The sequence below is a fragment of the Triturus cristatus genome, chromosome 4_2, assembly GCF_964204655.1.
Source record: "Triturus cristatus chromosome 4_2, aTriCri1.1, whole genome shotgun sequence".
In the NCBI taxonomy this organism is placed as follows: Eukaryota; Metazoa; Chordata; class Amphibia; order Caudata; family Salamandridae; genus Triturus; species Triturus cristatus.
In genome coordinates, this window is record NC_140586.1 from 192,158,684 (window position 1) to 192,177,316 (window position 18,633).

Genomic DNA, 18,633 nt, shown 5'->3' on the forward strand with positions numbered 1-18,633 from the left:
CGGGCGTGAAGGGAGATGTGTCTTCATCAGACTTGCACATGCCCCCATATTTAAATTATGTTCCTGTTCAGTCGTGACCTGATCTGCGACTGCGAGAGAAGCTTCGTTCCCTGGCCTAACGCTTCCGATGCACTAGAGGTGCATGGATGCACAGCCGGGTAATGAAGGCTGGGTGCTAGGAGTTGGCTACAACCAATGGGTGCACCGCCCCCCCATGTACGATTACAGTATTACAAGTACGAGCCCGCCTGTGGTGGTGATTTGGGGTTTTTCCCTTTCTATTGCTGATTGTGGAGCAGCTGCTCTGAATATAAGGTAAATATGCAAACATAAAAAGAGGACTGACTGAGGTCAGCAGTTATTTTGGTGTCAAAATCAATATTTGTTACAATGACAACACCATTATTTGGAAGCAGAATGTCAGTTGATACATAAACTGACATTATCATACAGTGGTATTTACAGCTGAAGGTGCCACCCTTTTTAGGTCGAGCCTAGGGCAGCGCGCATGCGCTGCTCTGGCGAGACTTATAGTAAGGGGGCTTCAAAAAGCTCACCACACGCTCGTGCGTGTGGCCTATTGCTTGCGGTTACCCGCACAGGCACCATCTGTTTTGAATTATCGTGCCCAGACGCGTGCGCGATAATGCAAAACAGATGGCCTGGTGCTCGCTCTCGCGCGCACCACTCGCGGGACGCTGCATTCCTTGAATTCCTTGTTTTTTAACTTTCAGCGCGAGGCTACACATCCTGGCGCTTTCACTTTCGTTCGGGGCCGCTTGCTGTTATTGCGATCTCCCTTTCTCAGACACTTCGCTCCTCTTTAACACTTGTTTCTCCTTCCACACACCCGGCATCCGCCAGTCCTTCCATCTCTCGGTTTTCCTTTCGTTTTGCCCTTCCTTTGTGTCTGAATGGCGTTCATATGACTGTACATGCTACTATGCGTTGCTTGCATTAATGTTTTTTTTACGAGTAGAGACCCTCCGGCATCTATCCAGGAGACGGTAGTGTTTTCCTTTCTCGTGGGTGCAATTTGCTCTTCTTGACAGCAGAAGCGAACAATCCTTTTGATAAAATGAAAGCGTTTCCAAGCTAAGTGTTGCGATTCTTTGTTTATGGTAACACTGCTTTCTACCACTTGTACAAATTCTTAATATAGAAGTTCAAAGGCTTGGCAGCGCGTATCTATATTTTGTGGCACATATACCTAACTGCACTAGCAGCTTGTTTTTTAAACATACAACGTTCACCTAGCTCCACCCAAAGTGGCAAGGACAGGGTGGCATGCGTGGTATTGTGCCTTACCCACAAGCAATGCTAGGATTTCCCTCCACGCAGCGCTTAGAAGTCCGTGCCAGGGCACACCATGCACAAGGAGCGCTTTAAGACGTGCAGCTTCAGGCTGCGCTCCGTGGACAAGGCAAAAAACACGGTGGAACCACTGTAAAGGTGCATGCCGCCTACCATTCCCTCTAGAAAAACCATTCACAGTTCTGTTGCTTTATTCAGCATGTGCTGCTTAACAGTGGTGAAAATAGTTGATAACTGTGTAAGTGGCACACAGCCGAAAGCTAAAAGCAAAAAGCTCCGCCCCTTTTTGTTAAGAATAAGGTTAGTTAGCCAATAGTGCCGCACGCACGTAGATGGTAAAAAACAACAAAGGGCGCGTGCGCCACGGAGTCTCTGGCCGTGTGTGAGCAGTTTGCTTTTCTTTACATGTGCATTTTATTGGTGTGAAAAGTAACAGTTTACATCAGACCACCCTTATATTAGAAGCTGTTTGAAATGTGCAGACATGGAGTTGTGAGACAGAGGTGTGCGCTCCAAGAAGTCTGTGATAGTGGGAGCAGTTTGTGTTTTTGAAAATCAGCATTTTATTGGCGAGAAAACTAACAGTTTCCAACAGTCTACCTTTTTAAAGGAAGCTCTTTGAAGTGCACACGCATATACATACTAAAAAAAATAATGATGCATGCTCCAAGAAGTCTGTGGCAATGGAATTAGTTTGTACTGTTTGTTGTTGAGTTTGTAATAGTGTTACTGCGTACGTATTTGATTGGTAAAAATAATCAGAGTAGCACAGATAACAAGCATTGACATAGATAATAGGTCTCGCCTTTGGGACCTTATAAGTATTTAGTTATGCAGCACAATATCCTTGGTGCAACAACATCAACTGTTGCATGGCTAAACACTTATGAGGTCCCAAAGGCGAGGCCTATTGGCTATGCCAATGCTGTTCTATTGGGAATTCATCATTATTTTTCTTTAACTAAGTGGATTTTGTCTATAGGTAGTTATAGATGATACTTTATATTGAAAGGCGAATGTTGGAAGTAAGGGAGGTAATACCCCAGATGGAGGTGAGTGAGGAGATGTTTAAAAGATACTTTGAAGAAGGGTTAAGGACCTCTATTAAAGAAGCTGCAGAGGCCACTATGACTAAATGCAAGAGAAACACTCCTTCAGAGGAGGAGTATTTCTCAGTTTCTGAGGAAGACATACCTACTAAAAAGGGCATAAAGGCCCTAAAAAAGACAAAGCATCTGACCAGATACTTAAATACCTCGTCTGGTTCAGGGACTAGGAGGGAAGAACCCATGTCCTCTACGAGTGGTAGCGTTAGTGCTAAAAAACGATTGTGGTGTCCGTAGCAGCACAAAAAGGAGTGGTGTCCTCAGCGGCACAAGAGATAACCAGGATTCCTTCAGCCTGGATTATAATTATGATGCCAATGATGATACATGATTTGATGAATTTATTTTTGACCCTGATGAATGGCTAGATGCTTTTGAAAGTCTGGATGACGATTTCCAGTGCCCCTCAACCTCAAAACCAGTTAAGGATGCTCTAGGGGGGATATGTTTAGCCCGGATTCCCTAGGACATTTATGCAGTTTAGATTGATGCCCCTTGTGCCATGTGTCCAAATTTATCGAACAATGGGTGAGGAAACCCCGGGAGAGACAGCATTGTAATCTGATGCGAGCTGAATGTCCCAGACCATTTATAGATAATAAGGTATCTCAAATCCCCAATCTGGACCCTGAGCTGAATACTTTCCTGTTTAAATCAGGTAAAGACCCAAGAAAAGGCATTGAACGATGTCTAAAGCAAGACCAGGTCAGACTGCTAGACATCTTAGGCTCTCTGGCATGTATATTAGATATCACAGAGGAGGCACATTTAAAGGACACAGAGATGGACATTGAACTCTTGAGGGGTTGGAGCCAAAGGTCAATTTTTATGTTGGGTAATGCCAATGCAGGTCTTTTATTGGAGAGGAAAAAGGCCATTCTCATGCGAATGAACCCAAAAGTTGCCGAGTTGGCCAACAAGGAGATGTTAGGAGATCTCGATGGACTCCTATTCGGTCACAACTTATTCAAGTCATTGGGGAAGTATGTGTCCACCTTTATAGTCTTGAGTAAGGCTCAATTTAATATGAGATATGTTTTTGGTACACAGAGTTTCGGAAGGGCCGACAGGAGGGACTGGCTGTAAGCCGAAGTATCAGAAGGTCCCAATTTTACTCCCAGAATACGAGAGGACATGGGAAGAATTTCTAGTCCTAAACTGGATTCTATCCCCAGTGAGGAAGATCTAGACCCACAGGAGGTAGATCAAGGCCTCAAAGTGCAGAACATGAAGGTGACTACAAGGTTTGTACTGGTTGTTCCCAAATAAAGGTAGGTGGAAGGCTAAAGCTATTTGCAAACAAGTTGTTAGAAGTGATAAGCGACCCTTGGGTTTTGGAGACTGTAAATGGTTTAAAGATAGATTTTTGGGAAGTTCCTACCCAAATTTCTCGACCCAAAGAAATTATTTTCAACAGAGAAAGTATGGATTTTTTGGATTTAGGGGTTGCTCGGAGGTTAAACAATGGAGCAATAATAGAGGTACGAGACTCAGAAGAAGGATTTGTAAGTGCAGTCTTAAGAAAGACAAGGGTTGGTGCCCAGTAATAAAGCTGAGAGATTTTAAAAATATGTAGTTTACAGGCACTTTAAGGCATAGGAATCAATCCTTTACGAGACATTTCACAGGAAAAGAATTGGTTAGTAAAACTAGATTTAAAGGATGCATCTTTCATGATTCCTAAGAAATCAGATTTGCAGCAATACCTTCGATTCAGATGGAAAGGTCTATTGTACCAGTTTTGTTGTCTCTCTTTTGGGTTATCTTCTGCTCCATGGTGTTTCACCAAGGTCTTATGGCCGACTGTGGCATTTTAAGAGGGAGAGGTGTTCGCTTAATAATTTATTTAGACAACATTTTGTTAATGGGCCAGGAGAGAACAGAGCTACTGGAACATTTACAGATAACAAGAGATCTTCTGGAAGATCTAGGTTTCATTGTGAATGTGGAGAAGTCGAAGTTGGTATCAAGGTACTTTAGAGTTTCTAGGTTTTCAGGAGGACATCTTGCGGACTTGGTTACTTCTCCCCCGCAAGAAGATAAAGAAAATAAGCAAGGATGTAAGCTATATCTTAGGAAAGGAAGTGGTAACACTCAGGGACTTACCAAGGAAAATTGGTCTTCTATCTTCATCTATTCAAGCAATCTCTCCAGGACCCCTGCATTAAAGGGTTCTTCAGAGGTTAAAAACAATAGGTCGATGTGAAGGATTATGGTATGCGGACTCGATGATGTTGTCTCCGAAAGGACGTACAGGTTAGGAGTGGTGGTTAAACAGCCTAGATATATGGAATGGCAAAGCTACATTTGGCAAAGTACAAGAGTGTATCTTTGAAACAGGTGCCAGCATTTTAGGTTGGGAAGCTTGCCTGAACAACTTGGAAACAGGTGGGAGATGGGCGAAAGAAGAGAGATTATTACACATACATTGGAGTTAATGGCAGGACTGAACGGTTTGAGGAGTTTCAAGAACTGCTTAGTGAACAGCTTTGTTTTAATTTATATGGACAATGTTTCCGCGGTTTCTTATATCAATCGCTTGGGAGGATCAAAGTCAAAACAGCTAGCAGATCTAGCAAAGCAAATATGGTATTTCTGCTGGGAAAACAAGATTGTTTTGATGGCAGGTCACATTCCAGGTGCACAGAATCAGAGGGCAGACTGAAATTTGCATTATCTCACGGATTTCAGCAATTAGCAATTCAACCTAGAAATTTTCAGGAAAATGCAAATTCTTTGAGGGCCCAATAGAGGTAGATCTATTTGCAGGCAGACTTGCATGGCAAGTGGTAAGGTATTTCAGTTGAAGACCGAGACCAGGGGCTGCAGCAGTAGATGCTTTTGTACAGGATTGGTTGACGGGGAAGGTTTACACTTTCCAGCTGTTTGCAAGGATTTAGAGAGTGTTGTGGAAGGTAAGAAAGGAGAAACACAGAATTGCCCTATTTACCCCATTTTGGACTTCACAAGTTTGGTTCCCAGGGGTAAGGGAGCTTGCTGTGGAGGAACCATGCTTTATACGGGTACATCGGAGTTTACTGTTGGGCCAGGATGGAGAGGAACATCCTTTGGTGGTAGAAGGAAAGTTGAATCCTCATGTTTGGAGGTTATCAGGGGGTCTAGAAGATACTCTGGCATATCAGGAAAGGCTAAGGATTTAATGGATGAGTCATGGGCCTCAAAAAGATATAAAAGAGTTTGGTTTAAATGGAGCAGTTGGTGCATGGAAAGAAATCTGGATCCAGTGGAGGCTCCTGTGACCGATTTGGCAAATTATTTAGCAGAAGTATTTCAAACAGGCTGATCTTACAGGACAATCAATTGTCACAGGTCAGGTGTGTCAGCTGGTCACGCTTTGATGAGTGACAACACAATTAGATGCAACCCTATGATATGTAGAATGATGAAAGGCATTAGGCTTAAGAGGCCTGCTAGGGCTTGTTATGTTTCCGTATGGGGCACTTAATTTGTGTGTTCAAACTGTTTGTTTCATGGCCAGAGAATAATGACCTCTCGCTGAAACAGATATCGCAGAAGTGAGCAACCCTCCTATTCTTAATATCTTTCAAAAGTGTATCAATGTTGCAATATATGTCAACCTCCGCAATGGGAATCTGAATCGGATGCAAGTGAATGACTGGAACACAATGATTAATATAAGGACTACGAGATACTAAACATGTTGATTGCCCACTATCAATCATCCACTCTGAGGATTTCTAACTGTCGAATGTATGCAAGTAATCTATTGTATAATTCCCATATCACTCTACATGTACCGTCAAGTCCTAATGGATTATGTATAATTGTTACATCGTTTAAAATGCCAATAAAATATATATATATTTTTTTAAGCGTATCAATGTTAAAGCTATAGAGACTTGTAACTGAGTTTACTCATCAAATGGTGTACATTTTGATAGTTGGAAGAGAACACAAACTATGTCTGGGAATGCTTTCTATCCTTCATTTCAGGATTGTCCAAAACTATGTGTGGTAAGTTGTATGAAAGTATATGAAGTAAGAATGCTAGAATAAAGACATGATGGTGAAGTTCAATTGTTAATATCCTATGTGAAACCATATAAGTTGTATCTACTGCCATTATATTTAGGTGGTTTAGAGCAATAATGAGTGAGGCAGGTATAGATCTATCCAATTTGGTGCACACTCAACTAGAGGAGCAATGGCTAGAAAAGCTTATTGGGCTGGTGCAACTCTTTCTTAATTCATGAAAGCGGCAGATTGATCAAATGCAAGTACCTTTGCAAATTTCTATCTAAGATCAGTGAAGCATTTGAGCAATATAGATGGAAAGCTTTAAACATGCATAATGATAGTCTCCGGTCTTGTAATGAAATGACGAATCTCCAGTTAACATGCAGAGAGAATCTTGATTTCATTAAAGACAACGGACGCTATCATTATCCCACCCACCGCACCCTAGGGGCAAAAGAAGATAATATTAGAAAGAAAAAAAGGATTGTTAGTTGAAATGGTTATTTCCCTACATGAAATGTACTTTTGATATTAAACTGTTCATGTGGATATGATGTATTTGTCTTTAATTCTATTCACATGGAGAGAATACTAATATTTTTTCCTATTTCTGTAGAAAGCAACCCATAATTGGATCTCTTTTGTCAAAGAAAAGAGGGGAAAGTTGTAAATGTTCCATTGGAGCTGTTCCACATTAATTAAGATGTTTGAGATGTTTCAAGTTTATTTCCAAGATATCTTCGTGTCGCAACCTAAAGAGGAATATAGCTGTGTGACATAGACATATATACAGTGTTATGATTCCAGAATTAAACTTTTCACTTTGTGATGTGTTTAAGTTCTTTAAAGGGCTACATGTGGGGCAGCAATAAAGGTTTATGCATAATGATAGCCTCCGTTGTCTTTAATGAATTCAAGGTTCTCTCTGCATGTTAATTGGAGAATCACCATTCTCCATGGTATAACCGAAATGTGATAAGTTGAGTGAGGTGGTTGCCTGGACATTCTGCAGGAATCCAAGATTAGAAAAGATGTGTTGGAGTGTCCTGATGGTGTGGAGTGTAGATTAGGTACATTGGTTGAATTGTAGAATAACGGAGAGAGCTGAATCTATTAATTATACTTACTAAGTACTCTACCTAGTGGGAGGTGTTGGTGGTGTTCATAGTTCTTCAGGCCACTTTCTTAAGGGGTTTCAAGTTTTCCTTTCCTGTCTTTTTATAATTTTGTTTTTGAGGTGTTGAGTTGTAGATGATTTTCTATCATCTATTGATCTGTGGATTGGAGATACTAGTCTAATTTTGAAAGTTTAAGGTAATTTGGTTTACCCAGTTTGAGGATTATATGGGTATTGCCAGCATAGCTGTTGCACATATGTGAAGAGTTTTAAGAGTTATGTGATGTAGACAATTAACAAAAGCAGTGAGGTAATTAATCCCATGAAAGGCCTTTCTGTATGGTATATGGTTTGAAGACAAACTGGTGGCTATAGGTGATACGTTACCTATCTTTAATGTAGGAGTCGATCAAGTCAAGGATATTTCACTGTTTGGAATGGAAACATGGAAGTGCAGGCACACCTTGTCCCAGAGTACTTGTTTGCTGCTATGAAGTGATACACGCTAACTGAAAGCATTGGTACAGTGCTGAGACGTCCTAGTGCTTTCCCTTCCAAATTAAAAGTGCAGGTACTGAGTACTCAATAGTACTTGCCCATTTGAAGCACTGGATATTTCCAACCCCAAATAATTTTGCTTGATCAGTAACATTTCTGGATGTATGCTGTTGACAGGTCCAAGACAATGAATGCTGCCCCACTCTCTTTGTCCATTGTTATTTTCAGTGCATGCCAAATGGAGCTCACAGTCACTCCACAACCAGGATGGCTTGCTTTGTAACAATGTTACACATAGAAGAAGACCTGCTTTATGGCTCTCTTTGTTTTATAAAAAAGAGTCCCCTGACAGCAATAAAAATGAACATGCCAGTTCTTAGACCCGGCTTCCTGGGCACGGGGACATTCAGGAGTTTCTGGGCTCCAATCGCATCAACTGAAGTGTTCCCCACTGGTGTCCTGGGGCCTCAGTACTAATGGGACACCAGAAAATTATGCCAAGACATCAGGCAGCTGTGATCGGATCTCTGACGTTACTAGAGCGGTGTGCTCACTCAGGACAGAAGGGTACTTCTGTTTCTTTGGGTGGCGAGTTCCGGGTGGATCAAGAACATTTGACTTCACATCGAATGCTGAAACTACCTCATTTCAATACAAGGATTGTTATCATGGCTCTAGCAAATGAGAGCAACCCTTTTTTCAACATGGTCTGTAATATGCAATGCTAATTCTGTGTCTACATGGTAACTGTGTTTTTACAATGGTTAGCGTCTAAGCGCTATAATACAGTTTGGGGTCAGAACTCTGGCCTAGAGGGTTATAGAGACATCTGTTTTTCACTGTTTATCCTAGTTTTATGTGTAGTATATTTCTCTTGTGTGTAATAAATTACTTTTCTTTTTAAAAAGTAAAGAACTGCCTAGCCATTGATTGTATCAGCTGGTAGTACGGTGTGTCCTGCATTCTGAATATCTAAACCCACCTCACCTCCTTGAGTAATCCTTAGACTACTCTGTCTCGCTACCGTGAGAGAGTTAAGTGCTGGAGAGGAGTACTTAGTTATCTGGTTTTGGATCCACTAGTACTAAGGCCCCAGGACACGAGTGGGGAACACTCCTGTTGATGTGATTGGAGCCCAGTAACCCCTGAATGCCCTGGTGCCCAGGAAGCCAGGTCTAACATTGGTGGCAAGCGGTATTGGATCACTAGACTTCAGGCTCAGTGGGCACTGATACCAGTTGATAAGTCCAGCAGATACTCATAAGTTATAAGTAAAATGGCAGCTGATATTGGAGAGCAATTTGAACTGCAGAACATGACCACAGAGAAACTAAAGTAAATGTGTACTGACCGGGGGTGGAGAGTCCCAAGGTCTAAGGACAGGGAACACTTACTTAGCCACATAACAAAATACTTTGGGGAAGAGGTCACTGTAGCGTGCGAGGTGGAGAGCACATTTATAACAAGCCTGCCAAATCAGTCAGTACAGGCTTCCCCTTCACTTGTCCCTAGGCATTCCCCTAGATTTTCACCTCCCCCTATCTCTAGAGCTAATTTTTCCCCTTCCCCAGGATTCGCCTCCTTATTTATTTATTTTATTTGAAACATTTTATATAGTACGAGCATGACCCTCATGGGTATCAGAGCACTTTACAAATGATAAAGAGCAGAGACATATAGAACCAATAATGTCATAATCTAAAACCATACGGGATAAGTCAACACCCCCGATGAGGGTGGTGTCAACTCAATGTTAAGACAAATAGATAAAAACAAAAACAAAAAGACAATAGCATAACTGGTGAGCAGTAGTAATAATGTCATAATCTAGAACAGTACAATGTAAGGCAACATCCCAGATGAGAGTGGTGTCACCTCAATGTTAAAACAGTAAGATCAAAAAGACAATACCATAACAAGCAAGCAGTAGTCATGAGTATAGTTGACAAGTCATGATATGCTTGGAGAGTGTAGATCCTCGGGTCTAGGGCACAAATGTATTCATAAATAATAGTTTAACTTTTTTCTTAAAAGATGTAGTTGAAGGATTCAGTCTTAGTTCAGGGGGGAAGGAGTTCCAAATTCTTGCATCATAGGGGGGAAGGATTGACCTAGCAGAGACCCTGAAACTCCAGCTGCAACTCAAGGACGCTAAGGATTTAGCAGAGGAGAAATTAAGGGGTTTTGAGAGGGAGAAGCTAAGCTTTCCCCGCCAGGCATAAGAGGAGCAGCGATGGGCCAGACAGGAAGAGTGGGCTTGGAAGGAGAAGGAGAGGCACAAGAAAAAAAATAGGCAGGATAAAGAGATGGATAGGGAATTGAAAAAAGAGCGGATAGCCCTGGAGAAAGAGAAGCTCAAGTGAGCAGCTGACAGAGGGCGTACCTCTGTGGATAGTGAGTCTGCTTCAAAGTCCCAGGGCAAGGAAAACACCACCAAGGTACCAAAGGAATTGGTGCACATGGTATGTCCCAGGCATTGATTTTCTCAGCTGGATGCGTGCTTTTGATCTTGCATGTAAGGCTTAAAGTCTGAATGGTATGTCCAAAGCAGTGACTTTACTGAGTCACCTCCCTTGGGAAGGGATTGACGTCATTGAAAGGATGCCGGAGAAAGACAGTCTTTTTTTTTTTTTTTAAGCGTGCAGCTACCTCAGGCGAGGTGTCCCGGTGATGGGGCCGTCTACAAGATTAAGCGAGCTATTGCCCAGAGTCACAAGGTGCAGGGCTAACCTGCCACCGGCGCCATTAGAGGTTCCGTGAGAACAAAAAGGCGGGTGGAGTTCCTTTTGAGAATTGGGCACATGACATAGTTAGAAACTGGAGTAAGTGGGTGAGAGGGATGGTAGCAAATGATTACCAGTCCCTAAATCACGTGATGATAGCAGAGCGTCTCCGGGAAGAGTGCTCTAACCCACTCAGACAGTATTTGTCTGACCTTGCTGAGAGGGATCCCAGGAAACTTGTAGTGTTGGCAGATAAGTGGCTTGCCAACAGGGGGCGGGGTAACCCAGTTCCAAGCCCAAGGGGGAGAAGAACTCCCAGAATCCTGGCCCTAAACCAGAGGGGAAGGGCCAGAACAGTTCCCAAGGTTCTCAGTCTGGACAGAAGTCCAAGGGGAATGGGGTCTCTAGTCAGCACCAGAAGGGGAAAGGAGGGATGTGTCCTTTCACTCTCAAGGTGATTAAATGTCCACCCAGTCTGTCTTCAGGAGCAACCACAGCACCGAGACTACACTCCTCGACGCAACTGATGAGGTCCGCACTCTCCTCGACCGAGGCGAAACCTCAGCCCACATCCAACTGGACCTCTCTGCCGCCTCCGACACGGTCTCCCACCATACCCTCTGCACAAGACTCCATGACGCCGGCATCTGTGGCAAAGCGCTAGAGTCCTTCGTCACAGGCCAAACCCAGAGAGTCCGGCTCCCACCATTCTCCTCAGAACCCACAGAGATCAGCTGTGGAGTTCACCATGGCTCTTCTCTGGGCCCCACCCTCTTCAATGTCTACATGATCCTGCTTGCAGCCATCGTCAGAAACCACAGACTTGGCATAGTCTCCTAACTTGACCACACACAGGTGATTCTCTCCCTCACCAATGAACTTACAGCCGCTTAGAGCAACTTCCACAATGGTATGAAGACAGTAGCTACCTGATGAAGGAGAGCTGCCTCGAACTCAACTCCAACAAATCAATTTGGGGCAACTTGCTGGTGTGACGAGCAGTGTGCGACCAACCTTTGCACAATTTATTACGGCTCCCTTGAGCCAACGGGCTGATGAGCCTTGGATCTGCACCTGCGCGCCATGAGAGGTACTTGACCTGTTTTAATTACATTTTGGCAGTCCACGCGGCACCCCTTTACACTGACCTGCTCCCTGCTGACGAGAGGCAACTACCTCGAAACACGTGTCCAGGGATGGCTAACGCAACACATACTGTTCTTTATACATCGTGGCATAGGCGTACTCGCCGTCGCCACTACATCTACCACAGTTCCTTGGGGCAACTTGCTGGTGTGACGAGCAGTGTGCGACCAACCTTTGCACAATTTATTACGGCTCCCTTGAGCCAACGGGCTGACGAGCCTTGGATCTGCACCTGCGCGCCATGAGAGGTACTTGACCTGTTTTAATTACATTTTGGCAGTCCACGCGGCACCCCTTTACACTGACCTGCTCCCTGCTGACGAGAGGCAACTACCTCGAAACACGTGTCCAGGGATGGCTAACGCAACACATACTGTTCTTTATACATCGTGGCATAGGCGTACTCGCCGTCGCCACTACATCTACCACAGTTCCTTGGGGCAACTTGCTGGTGTGACGAGCAGTGTGCGACCAACCTTTGCACAATTTATTACTGCTCCCTTGAGCCAACGGGCTGACGAGCCTTGGATCTGCACCTGCGCGCCATGAGAGGTACTTGACCTGTTTTAATTACATTTTGGCAGTCCACGCGGCACCCCTTTACACTGACCTGCTCCCTGCTGACGAGAGGCAACTACCTCGAAACACGTGTCCAGGGATGGCTAACGCAACACATACTGTTCTTTATACATCGTGGCATAGGCGTACTCGCCGTCGCCACTACATCTACCACAGTTCCTTGGGGCAACTTGCTGGTGTGACGAGCAGTGTACGACCAACCTTTGCACAATTTATTACGGCTCCCTTGAGCCAACGGGCTGACGAGCCTTGGATCTGCACCTGCGCGCCATGAGAGGTACTTGACCTGTTTTAATTACATTTTGGCAGTCCACGCGGCACCCCTTTACACTGACCTGCTCCCTGCTGACGAGAGGCAACTACCTCGAAACACGTGTCCAGGGATGGCTAACGCAACACATACTGTTCTTTATACATCGTGGCATAGGCGTACTCGCCGTCGCCACTACATCTACCACAGTTCCTTGGGGCAACTTGCTGGTGTGACGAGCAGTGTGCGACCAACCTTTGCACAATTTATTACGGCTCCCTTGAGCCAACGGGCTGACGAGCCTTGGATCTGCACCTGCGCGCCATGAGAGGTACTTGACCTGTTTTAATTACATTTTGGCAGTCCACGCGGCACCCCTTTACACTGACCTGCTCCCTGCTGACGAGAGGCAACTACCTCGAAACACGTGTCCAGGGATGGCTAACGCAACACATACTGTTCTTTATACATCGTGGCATAGGCGTACTCGCCGTCGCCACTACATCTACCACAGTTCGTTGGGGCAACTTGCTGGTGTGACGAGCAGTGTGCGACCAACCTTTGCACAATTTATTACGGCTCCCTTGAGCCAACGGGCTGACGAGCCTTGGATCTGCACCTGCGCGCCATGAGAGGTACTTGACCTGTTTTAATTACATTTTGGCAGTCCACGCGGCACCCCTTTACACTGACCTGCTCCCTGCTGACGAGAGGCAACTACCTCGAAACACGTGTCCAGGGATGGCTAGCGCAACACATACTGTTCTTTATACATTGTGGCATAGGCATACTCGCCGTCGCCACTACATCTACCACAGTTCCTTGGGGCAACTTGCTGGTGTGACGAGCAGTGTGCGACCAACCTTTGCACAATTTATTACGGCTCCCTTGAGCCAACGGGCTGACGAGCCTTGGATCTGCACCTGCGCGCCATGAGAGGTACTTGACCTGTTTTAATTACATTTTGGCAGTCCACGCGGCACCCCTTTACACTGACCTGCTCCCTGCTGACGAGAGGCAACTACCTCGAAACACGTGTCCAGGGATGGCTAATGCAACACATACTGTTCTTTGTACATCGTGGCATGAACGCTTCTGCCAGACTTATCTTGGACATCCTCCCCTGAAGCCACATCTCCGGTCACCTGAGAGACCGCCACTGTCTTCCAGTCAACAAAAGAATCACCTTCAAGTTACTCATGCATGCCTAAAAATCCCTCCATAACACTGGACCCAAATACCTCAACCACTGCCTCTCCTTCTACACACCGATCTGACATCTCTGCTCTGCTATCACTTGGATCCACCAGACCTCAGCTGGAGGAAGATCCTTCTCCTACCTTGCTGCGAAGACCTGGAACTCCCTACCTCTGCATCTCAGGCAATCACAATCACTGCCTCAATTCAGGAAGGACCTTAAGACCTGGCTCTTCGGCTGAACTGCAGAACGTTCCCCCCACCCACACTTCTCTGCGCCTTAAGACCCTTCCAGGTGATTAGCCATGCTTTACAAGAACCCTGATTGATTAACGGATTGATTGATTGATATGCTATAAGTGCCACTGAGAGGGACACTTAAAGCCAGACTGTCGAGTGAAGGAAGCGGTGCCAGTGGCACCAGTGATAGCAAGTGTGCTTTTAGTGGGGGCAGACATGAAGGGAGGTTCAACTGAGTTTAACTAAGTCACCAGGGACATCTGGAAAGTCAACCCAGAAGCCCTTAAACATATTCACCCTAACTCACGGGGGTATATGAGAGTGGCAAGTATCAATGGACGGAAGGTTCCTGCCATGAGGGATACTTGTGCCCACAGGACTATGGTTGAACGGAAATATCGCAAACCCGAGGAGATCATTCCAGGTTCCAAGGGTTATGGACTTGTAGTTAGCGGTGATGACATGGAGTACCCTCTTGAGTGGAGGTAGAGGTGAATGGTAAGAAGGCCAAGGTCAATGTGGGGGTGCAAGAGAAGCAAGGTGCTGGGTGCTTTCTGGGGAATTATCTGGTTGAAGCCAGGTTAGTACCTGGCCCTGAGGCCTATATGGCCTGGATTTCGTCAACTAGGCTCACTAGGGCACAGACTGTAAAACCGCTTTCTAGTAAGGTGGGGGCCACTCTAGTGGAAGAGAGACTAGAGGGGAATAGGCCAATACACAAAACAAGGGCAGATTCTGAAAAGGCACCTGTCCTTGTGTCTGCACCTCCTGCTCGAGTTGGAGAGGATGTGAGCATCTAGAGGCGGATAATGTGTTGAAGACTGGGTTCCTGCCAGAGCTGCAGAAACTGCTTGTGGCAGGAGGATCGTCTTGTGAGGAGTTTTGTAAGGCACAGGCTGTTTCCTACACTTGTTGGCCTGCAGAAGACTGTGCAAGAACAGGTCTCTACTGAAGTAGTCGGAAAGAACAAGGTGGCTTGGGAAAATAGACTCCTTTACTGTGAGCCTGCTGACCCACAGCCAGGAGCCAGCAATAGGTTGGCGGTTCCTCAGGTTCACAGGAATTTCCTGTTGCAGATAGCCCATTAAGTACCCTTAGCTGGTCACTTAGGCATCAAGAAGACAAAGGACAAGTTAGCACTGATTTACTGGCCAGGATTTGGTCAGGATGTGCAAAGGTTTTGTCTTATCTGTCTGGTCTGTCAGGCAAGTGGCAAGTCTGGTGGCCACATGAAGGCACCCTGAGTGCCCCTACCTCTCATGGGGATAACCTTTTGAGTGAGTGGGGATTGATATAGTTGGTCCATTTGACCAGCCATTATCCTCAGGCAACAAGTAAATTCTTGATGTGGTGGATCATGCCACCAGATACCCTGATGTGGTGGCTTTGAGGAGCACTACTGCTAAGGTGGAACCTAGGACTCTTCTAGGGATCTTTTCCAGAGTTGGATTTCCGCAGACAGATGTTACCGATAAGGGAACGAACTTCATCTCGTCTGACATGAAGGCCATATGGGATGAGGTAGGTGTGACTTACCACTTCTCCACGCTTACCTCCCCCAGACAAATGGTTTGGTGGAGCGCTTCAATAAGAGCCTAAAGAGCATGATGGGGACTCTGTCTGATCTCCACGAGAGGAAGTGGAACCTCCTCTAGCCATGCCTGTTTTTTGCTTACAGGGAAAAACCACAGAAAGGAGTAGGGTTCAGTCCCTTTGAACTTCTTTTTGGGTATCATGATCGAGGTCCCCAGACTTTAGTGAAGAAGGGCTGGGAGGGCAACCCTCAGTCCCCTACCCATGATGTAGTGAACTACGTCCTGGACCTCCGGAGACTGATGGCCCAGCTCTTGAGTAAAGCAAAGAACAATCTTCAAGCCAGCCGGGAGCTGATGAAGGAGTGGTGTGACCAGAAGAATTTGCTGACTGCTTACCAGGAGGACCAGGAAGTGTGGGTCCTGAAGACGATTTGTCCCCGGGCTCTGGAGAGCAAGTGATGTGGCCCCTACAAAATTGTGAGGGAGATTTCTGATGTCAACTATTTAGTTGACACTGGTGCCACAATGAAGCCCTAAAGGGTGTTCCATGTTATTTGGCTGAAGCCATGTCTTGCCAGGGATTACACTGCTTCTTTACTTGGAATGGCTGAAGAAGTGGAAGAGGCGAGTGAGCCACTCCGACTTATTGCAAGGTGATGGCTAGGTTGGTTCAGTTGTGGGAGTTAAGCTTGCCTCTGAACTGACACCTGAACAGCAGGTGGAGCGTAAACAGCTGCTAGGGAGATTATCCCCTCTCTTTTCATTTACCCCTGGGCTGACGCCTGTCTGTGTTCATAACATAGGGGACATCCTGCCTATTAAGATCAAGACGTACAGGATGTCAGACTGGGTCCAGCAGTGCATCAAGACTGAAGTGGACGAGATGCTGGACCTGGGGGTTGTTGAACCCTCCTGTATTCTCTGGGCCAACACTGTGGTTAGTGCCTAAGCAAGGGTCAGCTAACTTGTGCTTTTGTGGGGACTAGTGAGGTCTAAATACTGTGACAAAAACGAATACCCATCCTATTCCCGAGGTGATGAGCTGGTGGATAGGTTGGGTGCTGCCAAGTACCTTAGTACTTTTGATCTAACCAGCAGTTACTGGCAAATTGCATTAACCCCTGGTGCTTAGGAGAAAAAAACATTTTTAAACCTGAGGGGCCTTTACCAGTGTAAAGTTATGCCTTTTGGATTGAAGAATGCCCTTACCACTTTCCAGCGCCTAGTCAACCATGTATTGTCAGGCCAGGAAAGGTTCTGTGTGGCGTAGCTGAATGACATTTCTATGTTCAACACGTCCTGGGAGGACCGCATGGGACACCTGGAGCAGATGCTGGTGAGGATGCAGGGGGCAAAACTTTACCATCAAGGCAACCAATTGTCAATTTGGGCAGTCCTCTGTTGCTTATCTTGAGCATCAGGTGGGAAATGGGAAGATTCGCCCCCTGGAGGCTAAAGTCCAGGCGGTGCTGGACTGGGAGATTCCCACTACCCAGACCCAGGTAAGGGTTTTTGGGACCTTAATGGTTACTATTGGAACTTTGCAGCAAACTGTGGGACCATAGCTGATAAATTAACAGCCCTGCCTTCTAAGCAGCAGTCCGGGAAGGTGATCTGGACTGAAGAGTGTCAGAAGGCATTTGATGAACTGAAGGCAGCACTATGCAATGCACCAGTTTTGAAGGCCCATGATTACAGTCAGACCTTCATTGCGTAGACAGATGCTTCAGGCAAGGGAGTTGGGACAGTTCATGCCCAGCTCAATGTGAAGGGAAGAGAGCATCCGGTGGCCTTTATCAGCCGCGACTATTCCTCAGGGAGCAGAACTGGTCTGCTGTTGAAAAAGAATGCTTTGCCATAGTATGGGCCCTTTGAAGATTCAGCCATACTTGTTTGGCGTGAGGTTTTTGGTAGAGACAGATCACAAGTCCCTCAAGTGGTTCATGGCAATGAAGTGGGAGAACCCAAAGTTGATCAGGTATTCCATATCTCTGCTGGGACTAGATTTCACTATGGAACATAAAGCAGGCCTACATCATGGTAATGCAGATGGTCTTTCCCATTGGTTTACCCAATCAGATGATCGGTTTTCTTCCACTGGGTGTAAGTACTGCACATTCTGATGTGGGGGAGGGGCATATGTTGAGATGGAAGGCTTCCCATGAGGCACAGGGTCGAGACTGATTTGCATATGGCTGTGTCTAATCTGGGGTGGCGAAGTGAGCTAAAGAACGATGATGGATTCAACCCAGATCTGTGACTGGGGGTGAGTGTCTGAAAAGTTTCAGCGCTCTGTCCATCATCTCCTTGTGTTTGCTTTGTTCGCCACAAGTTCGCAGGGTATGCCCAGACGTGGGTCCATTGCTCACTTTGCCACTGGATTCAAGCTAGCCTGGCTGATGAGGGCTGTTAGCCAGAAACCGGTCCCAGGATGCTTGTATCTCGTCCAGGGAAGACATGGCTTGGCAATTCAGGCTGGACTGTTCCCATGAGGCACAGGGTCAGGACTGCTTTGCATATAGCTGTGTCTGAACTGGGGTGGTGAAGTGAGCTAAAGAATGATGATGGATTCACCCCAGATCTGTGACTGGGGGTGAGTGTCTGAAAAGTTTCAGCGCTCCGTCCATCATCTCCTTATGTTTGCTTTGTTCACCCTAAGTTGGCAGGGTATGCCCTTGCTCACTTTGCCACTGGATTCAAGCTATGCTGGCTGATGAGGGCTGTTAGCCCGAAACCTTTCCCAGGATGCTTGTTTCTGGTCCAGGGAAGACATGGCTTGGCAATTCAGGCTGGACTGTTCCCATGAGGTACAGGGGCAAGACTGATTTGAATATAGCTGTGTCTGAACTGGGGTGGTGAAGAACGATGAAGGATTCAACCCAGATCTGTGACTGGGGATGAGTGTCTGAAAAGTTTCAGCGCTCTGTCC